The 8,741-nt window shown below is 50.6% G+C and overlaps 1 pseudogene; it reads left to right on the forward strand.

Moving 5' to 3' along the window:
• The first annotated feature begins 1,615 nt into the window (after positions 1 to 1,615).
• LOC105816060 lies at positions 1,616 to 2,570 on the forward strand (annotated as a pseudogene).
• Positions 2,571 to 8,741: the final 6,171 nt, after the last annotated feature.

Raw genomic sequence — 8,741 nt, forward strand, 5'->3', positions numbered from 1 at the left:
GCAAAACTCCCCTCTCTCTCTGAGTTACTCTCTGGGCTCAGGGTGCTGCACGGAGGAAGGCCCGTCTGTTGAAACCTGGGGTAGCAGTTGTTTACACTGTAGTAAAAGAGGACTACCTCGTTACGAGTCGCTTTTTGTTTTCACTTGCGAATTGCACCCACGAATGTTCCCAGAGGGAAAGATCTGTGGTGCCCAAGCAGAGCCTTCAGAGCTGGAGGCAGGCCCTCGCCTGGTGCCCGCCGATCCTGCCAGCCCTGCCCAGGCCCAGACGCTGCAGCTCTTCTCCCCACCACCCTGTGCTGGCTCCAGCAGCCTGCCTGTCTCCTCCTGGCTCTCTGCTCTTCCCTGGCAGGCCACATTTGGACTCCATGAAGAACGTGAAGGCCACCTGGAGGCGTGGGAAGTGCACTGGGCCCGCAGAGGGCAGAGGCCACGACCGCCCAGGTGTGCCCACTCTGCAGGGGCTGCAGGCTGCGGCGAGACACATGACCACGGGCTGTGGGCCAGGCCTCCAGTCCAGGAGCAAGACAGGTAACAAGCTCTCTCGTGCTGCTTGTGTGCGGTGGCAATGCTGTTCTGTTTTTGTATTTCTGTAATTTCCAAAATTCTTCCCATAAGAAAAACTAATCAAATATGAGACATACTTCAAATAGGGCTTTCAAATATTAAGAATAAACATAACAATGTGAACTATCCCATTGAAGACATACTCTGTACACAGATACATATTTCATATTAGAACAACTTTACAAATAAAAAAGAATCCTTAAAAACAATCTTACATATTCTTTAACATCCAGTTTATATACTGTCTTCTCCATGAATTCACAGCGGCTTGCAAGTGCGTGGAGAGCGCGTGAGTACAGAACGATGCCGGGCAGGTGGGAGGGGGAGGGGATGGCCGCGCTTGAAGCTCTGACTCGGGTGGGGCAAGGGCAATGTACGTAACCTAAACATTTGTACCCCCATAATATGCTGAAAGAGAAAAGAAAAAAAGAATGACGCACTTTCATGAATAAATACTACCACTTTTAGAATCCGCTTTGTGTTTGGGAGGAGGAGAAAGACTTGTATCATCTTCCCCATTTACCCCCAAGACAGTGGGTTCGGAGAGGTAACAAGACCCCACAAACGCAGCTGGCACCCAGGTCCGGGAGAGGTGATGTCTTCCTTGATTGCCTCCCTCCCTCCCTATATACAGACAGTCCAAAAAGCAAATAAAACTAAAGCCAGTTGCTTAAGAGAGTGGTGGGTGATAAAAACAAACAAAAACAGCCCGCCTCCGGAAGAGGGCTCTCTCCCAGAGGGGGCCGGCCATGTGGAGCTCGGTGACACTGGCCTGCTGCCCTGCTGGCCGCTGCGGCTCTGGAACTGAGCGACCATTGTTAGCGGGAACGCATGAAGGAATTAAGGACTTAGAAAGTAAGTGAATTTGCCTAAAAAGTGTAGAGGCACGTTCTCCCTCAGACACATAGACGTATTCTTATCTTCCGTGGATCCTCTGCTTTCTTTTCACAGTCCGAAGCGTATTATAGAGATACGACCGTTAGCTCGCTCCTTTCTGCCCGTGGGCGCTGCCGAGGACGCATCGTTGAAGCCTCTTCCCACCACCGCCATGTCTAAGTCAGAGTCTCCTACGGAACCCGAGCAGCGGCGGAAGCTTCATCGGAGAACTGAGCTTCGAAAGGACCGATGAGAGTCTGAGGAGCCATTTTGAGCAATGGGGACGCTCGTGGACTGTGTGGTCATGAGAGATCCAAACGCCAAGTGCTCCGGGGGCTTTGGGTTTGTCACATATCCCACCATGGAGGAGGCGGATGCAGCAATGAATGCAACCACACAAGGTGGATGGAAGAGTGTGGAACCAAAGAGAGCTGTCCGCAAAGAAGATTCTCAAAGACCAGGTGCCCACTTACCTGTGAAAAAGATCTTTGTTGGTGGCATTAAAGAAGATACTGAAGAACGTCACCTAAGAGACTACTTTGAACTGTATGGAAAACTGAAGTGATTGAAATCATGACTGACGGAGGCAGTGGCAAGAAGAGGGGATTTGCTTTTGTAACCTTGATGCCCATGATTCTGTGGATAAGACTGTCATTCAGAAACACCATACTGCGAATGGCCACAACTGCGAAGTAAGGAAAGCCCTGTCGAAGCAAGAGATGGGCAGTGCTTCATCCAGCCAAAGAAGTCAACACGGTTCTGGAAACTTTGGTGGCGGTCATGGAGGTGGTTTTGGTGGGAATGACAACTCTGGCTGTGGAGGAAACTTCAGTGGTCGAGGTGGCTTTGGTGGCAGCCGTGGTGGTGGTGGATATGGTGGCAGTGGGGATGGGTACAATGGATTTGGTAATGACGGAAGCAGTTTTGCAGGTGGTGGAAGCTACTATGATTTTGGCAATTACCACAATCAGTCTTCAGATTCTGGACCCATGAAGGGAGGAAATTTTGGAGGCAGAAGCTCTGGCGCCTATGGTGGTGGAGGCCAATACTTTGCCAAATCACGAAACCAAGGTGGCTATGGTGGTTCCAGTAGCAGCAGTAGCTATGGCAGTGGCAGAAGGTTTTAAATACACCCAGGGAACAAAGCCTAGCAGGAGAGGAGATTCAGAGAAGTGACAGGGAAGCTATAGGTTACAACAGATCTGTGAGCTCAGCCAAGCACAGTGGTGGCGGGGCCTAGCTGCTACAAAGAAGACATATTTTAGACAATACTCATGTGTATGGGCAAAATCTCAAGGACTGTATTTGTGACTAATTGTATAACAGGTTATTTTAGTTTCTGTTCTGTGGAAAGGGTAAAGCATTCCAACAAAGCGTTTTAATGTAGTTTTTTTTTTTTTTGCACCCATGCTGTTGGCTGCTAAATGTAATAGTCTGATCACGATGCTGAATAAATGTTTCTTTTTTTTTTAATGTGCTGTGTAAAGTTAGTCTACTCTGAAGCCATTTTGGTAAACTTCCCCAAAAGTGTGAAGATAGAATTCCTTCAGGGTGATGCCAGGTTCTATCTGAAATTCATTTACAACCTGCTTGGGTGGAGAAGCCATTGTCTTCAGAAACCTTGATGTAGCTGGACTGACGGTTACTGTTGTGACCTGAAGTTCACCATTGAAAGGGGTCATCCAAAGAAAATGATGGAATTATTGGTTATAAAGATGATTGGTGGCATATCCTTTGCAATATATCGAAATTGAATAATGGTACCAGATCAAATTATCTGTAGATGGGAATGAAGCTTGTGTATCAACCATTATCACGTGTAATCAATAAACGATTTAATTCTCTTGAACAAAGTGTATAATAGACAGGAAGCATGACTTTTTAGGATGAACCAACTCATCCAGGTTTGCCTGGGACTGTCCCTTGTCCCTGGAAACCTCTCCATCCCAGGCACCCTACATCTACACAGTCTTGTTAGGACAAAACAGCATTTCAATAATTCACAGCCTGAATTTTCTCTGTGTTCACCATCTCATGACCACTTAAAGTAACAATGGGAACCATTGAGTGCAGTGTATTGAAAACTGGGCGATTACTTTCAACGGTCCACAGTCCTTGTGTGTGTGTCTCAGAGGCCAGCGCTCGGCCGGCGGGTGGGGGTGGGCTGGGAGCAGGAGGGTTTGATGTCAGGCCCCCGCCCAGACCACGTCGCTCGTCTCCGCAAACTTCCCGGGTAGCACTGTGCTCGGCCAGGCTGTGCTCCCGGCCAGCTTCTCAGTCTTAGCACCTCCCTCCCCCTCCTCACGCCCTCTCACGCCAGCCAGACAGAGGTTTCCCGAATCCCTTTCACACAGAGCCTCCCCCTGCCCAACTCATTGCTTTAAAGAAGTCGGCCCTCTGGGCTCCGTGGGAACCCCCTTCTCACCTCCTACCTTGGAATTTGGAAGTTATCCTTTCTCTTCCCAAGCACTGCCTGTCACAAAGCCTCTCTGGGCACTCCCAAACTGCCTGTCAATTTGAGGACAGCGCGTCCCTCCCAGCTCTGGGGAGTGTGGAAATGGAGCCTCTTCGGGCTTCAGTTTCCCTGTTGGTCAAACCAGGAAGATACCTGTGGAATATGATGTTTATGAGAATTCTATCCCCACCACCCCGCTGAAGGTGAAAACATCTTTTTCCCTAAACGTGGGCTGTCTGTTGCTTTGCTTAGGCTATTCTGTGTGCAAATGAAGCAAAGGTGTGTGCAGAACCCTCCTCACTGTAACAGACAGAGAATGCTCGGGGTGACTGCTGTGTGGCAGCTCCCCAATGACTCTGCCCCCCCTCCTTCTGCAGGCGTGCACAGTGCCAGAAGAACGGAAGGGCCCCAATCTCGGGAGTCACATGACCTGGGCAGTATTTGAATTTGGAGCCAAGGTTTGGGCAGCTATTCTCCAAAGCGCCTAAACATGAAATCTGGCGTCTAAGGAACACCAAACAGTTTGAGTTTGAGTTTAAGAGTTTGATGTCATGACATGAAAAAGTTCGTTTTTTCACTTGAGTAGATTAAATCTAACAAAGCATTTTCTTATGGCATGTCTTCATAGAGTTTATAAAACTTTTGAAATTTTTGAAAATTTTGACCTAGGGTCAGACTTACAGAGCAGTTGCAAGAGGAAGTACAAAGAACTCCCAGATAAGCTCCGCCCAGAATCCCCAAATTTTGCTACATTCACCTTACATTTCTTTTTCTTTTCTTTCTTTCTCTCTTTTTTTTTTTTTTATAGACAGTGTCTCACTGTTGCCCAGGCTGGTCTCAAACTCCTAGCCTCAAGTGATCCTCCTGCCTCGGCCTCCCAACGTGCGGGGATTGCAGGAGTGATCTCCCAGCCTCACTTTGCACTTCTTACAGGCTCTTGTGCTTGGAGGGACCGTACAGAATGTTTATTCCAATATTCTGAATTCGAGATCAGGAGCTAGGCTGGCGCCACTTGGTCTCCTGCACACAGCCCTAGCCAGCCCCCGCCGCCTCCAAGCCCGGACTCCATCCACTCCTAGTTCCCAGCCCCGTACCACCGCGTCATCCCCGCAGACCCCGCTACAGCAGCTCGCTCCGCAAGTGCTCAGGGCCGCAGTGGCATCTGAGGGACGCTTCACAACCTTCCTGGACGTGTCTACAGGGACCCGTCCCCACTGCCAACTCCGCCAGTCACTCCCCCCGGGATATCAACCACTTTAAAAGAACATATCTGGGTCAGCAACGGCACCTGCTTTGGAGAGAGGAAATAGTTCCACTGGGAAAAGCTAAAAATCCTTTCTTTATACCCCTCCTTCGTTTGGGGGGAAAATATTTAAATCAGTGTCTGTGTGAAATTTGTTGTCCTGAAGCTTTCTAATTTGTCTTTTTTTCCCCCCTTAGTGAAAAGTAAAATATTTTTGCTTTTGCAAAATTGCACGATGAGCATGTTCTCAGAAATTGCCTTTCCTCTCCTCTCCCTCTCTTTTTCAGCTTGGGGTGGGGAAGACAAAGGCGCACAGGAGAGGGAGAGACGCAATGTGCTTCAGAGAACATTCCTCCAGCAAGTGTTTCTTCACTGCTTGTCCCCGGCCTGCGGCAGGCGCGGTCCGGTTCGCTCTGCACTGCGGCCCCTGTGATCGTGTGTTACTGGCAGGGAAGCCGCTCGTAACCATTCGTGAGACTCCTGCGGCAATAATCCGGGGGTTATACATTCAGTTATGGACCTAAAACAGACGAGCAGGAGCAGGTATCTTATTCTGCAGCCAACCAGTTTATCCGGTTGAGCAAACTTCGCCGTGATCGTCTGGTTTGACAGTGCCCGGGGACAGAGCGAGCGTGTTCTTACACTGCGATCAGACCCGAGCTGGGACTGGCGGGTGGCGCTGAGGCCCGTGCTGGTTCTCATGTGGCTCTTTCCCAGTTTTCTGGGGCACGGAGCATCTGAGCTGGGAAAATCTTGCTTGGTTGTAGGGAAGTTTATCTCCACTCGCTTGGTTTTCCCAACAGCATAGGATGGTGAAAACTTCCCTTCGGGAATGAATCAGGACGTGCTCTGAAAACCCTGCATTGAGTTTCAGGAGTTGCCCTGGAATATGGATGTCCTCGTGAGACAGGTTGATGCCATAAACAGACAACTCCCAGTGCCCAGGTGCGGGCCCCAGGAGCACCTGCGGCTGAGGAATGGCCTTCCCACCCCACACTGTGAGATTAAACTGTAGAGAGGGAGTGTGTTGGTTGAGGGGGACAAGGAATGGACAATTCTCTGATCTCGTCCCAGGCCAAGTTAAATGGTGTTTCGTAAGCCTGTCTTTGTAAGTTTTCAAATACTCGACTATACTCTGAACACTCTAAGTTCCCCATTGATATTGATTACAAAGAAGCTTGTTTGGGGAAAAGAGGGTTACTCCTAGGTTAAGGAAAGGCAAAATCTTATTTTTCGAGCATCAGGAATTGCATGCTAAGTCAAGGAACAGGGAGATGGATTTCATCCCAAATTACTGTGTGCGAGCCAACTAGAATGATACCGGAAGCGGCTTTGTTTGCAACGCGCTATTGCATAGCCATATGCACTTAGGAAAGCACGGTGACGGCCCTGGAATGTCATCCGACAGGACCCACTGCAGTTCACGCATGCGCCAGGCGAGATAGACGGCCGCCCCTGAGGAGAGGGATGGAAACTGAGCATCCGTTTGCTTCCTCAGGGCTGGTGTTGGGATATGTCAAAACGAGGGTTTCCAATGGAGTAAGGCAGAGGAAAGTGGAGTTTTCAGGGGGAACCCCTTTAAGCGAGAAAAATGTTCCAGTAGCCATGGTGAGAATGTGCTCGGAAGTTCAGGAACTGAGGCTTAGGATACTGGACAGCCACTGCCCCTAAATTTGGAAGCTGAATGAAGAACACTGGCCCCTTTGAGCCGCCACGGGGCGGGCAGCCCTGTCTGCTCGGCGGGCTCCAGGCGCTGGTGGCGGCTGGAGAGCAGTGTGGGACTCACCGAAGCCTTCTCTGCCACTCACAGGAACCAGTCAACAGTAACCTCGCCCTTGACCTCCCTGCTCCACTGGCCCTCGGCCTCCGTGGGGGGTGCCGCTCCCTGCGGTCGCCGCCCCTGGCAAGCCCCCCAGGGCCGCAGCAGCTCACGTCACAGTTCCTGCCCTGCCCTCGGGACCAGACGTGACCCCCCTTTGCACGGTGCGGTGAGGTCCTCCCTGACATCAAAAGGACAGTTGATATTTCATATTTTATGTTGTGATCTTTTAAGAATCAATTTGTGACTCTGTATTGATCAGAGGGGCACTTTTACTGCTGCTTGGATAACACATGGGCAGGCAAGCCTGGGATACCCAGAGACACTCCCACAGGAAGCCCACGGGCACCTGCGCGGTCGAACTGGAAGTGGACGCCAGGCTGGAGAAGCAGCACGAGCTCCTCCCAGGAACAAAGACTTTGGGAAAATATCCTGCTTCCCGTCCCTGGGGGAGGGTCTGGGTGGGTGAAAGGTCAGGAGAAAGAAAGATCTTCAAAGAGGAAAGTCAGCTGAAAACTGGAAAAAGAGCAGACCATCCCATTGTTTCCACCGAACCCGTGTCCCCGTGTCATGAGAACAGACGCCTGGGGTCCCACTTCCTGCCTCTCCTGCACTTTTTCTCACGAGAATCCAGCCGCAGACTGTGGGCCTGTGGCCGTCCCCGGCAGTTCAGGGCACCGGGCCGTCGGCTGAGAATGGGGTGGGGAAAGGCTGCCCGGGCCGCCAAACAGCCTTCGGTTGGACTCTCGTGCCAGCTAAGTGTTCATTCCTAAAACGTCTCGTCTAGACCAGGGAAAGAGCGCGGAATGGGAATGCCACCCTGGTGCCCACAGTACCCGAGAAGCTCAACCCAGTACGACATCTAATCCCAGCTTGTCGCCATTAAAAAGCAAACAAACAAAGTCATGCTAAACCTCAGTCCCAGGAAGCAAAGAGCTAGACTGCCACTGGAGGAGATCACCTTTCCCGGGAAATCCAGAGGCAAAAGCAATGGAGTCTCGTCTGTCAGGAGTAGTTTGGTCTCGTTTCTTCAGAGAAGCTGACGTTGAACCGAATGACCTCCCAGATCTCTCATTCTTTCTCCTTAGAAAGGATCCACTTCCTTTTCCCATCAGGGCTATAGACGTAGGACATAACTGGGTCATCAGCCTCAGGTCCAAAGATGGGTCAAAAGGTCGATGGAGTGATATTTTCATAGCTAGCGAGAGACTAGTGTTCCCACTGAGAATGTGGGGGTGAGAGACATCTGTGCTTCCCTGGTTTCTTCTCTGATTTAGATGGATAGATGGATAGAGAGAGAAGATTGGTAGACAGACACACATAGTTAGAAAGACACGCAGACAGACAGCACATACAAGTGAGAAAGGGGAAAATTAGAAAAATGACAAAGTTGTTTTTGGAGTTTTGTGTTTGTTGGCTTGTGCTTTGGTCTTGTTTATACTTAAAATGGAGTGCAAAGATAGTGAAGGCCGTGGCTGAGTGAAATCTTGTCACAGAGCTCCGCGTCTCTGTTCTAACTGGGCCATTGTAAGGTTTCTCATGAGGACACAGAACAGGCAGCATGGCCAGCCCCGCTCCACCAGACTGCCTGGCGTAGGCGGGCACCAGGGTTTTGTATCCCTCATTACAGAGCCCAGAGGACATGCAGGACCTCCAGGGAAAGTGCTCCCGGGAAGGGAAGCAGACCCCAACCCGGCCCGGAGAGGCCTTCCCCTGCACCCACACAGCCCCGACCTTCCAAAAATAGCAACGCCAGGCTCCCCTTCCTTCCAGCTGCGTCT

The sequence above is a fragment of the Propithecus coquereli genome, unplaced genomic scaffold (genome assembly GCF_000956105.1).
Source record: "Propithecus coquereli isolate 6110/MARCELLA unplaced genomic scaffold, Pcoq_1.0 Scaffold354, whole genome shotgun sequence".
Lineage (NCBI taxonomy): Eukaryota > Metazoa > Chordata > Mammalia > Primates > Indriidae > Propithecus > Propithecus coquereli.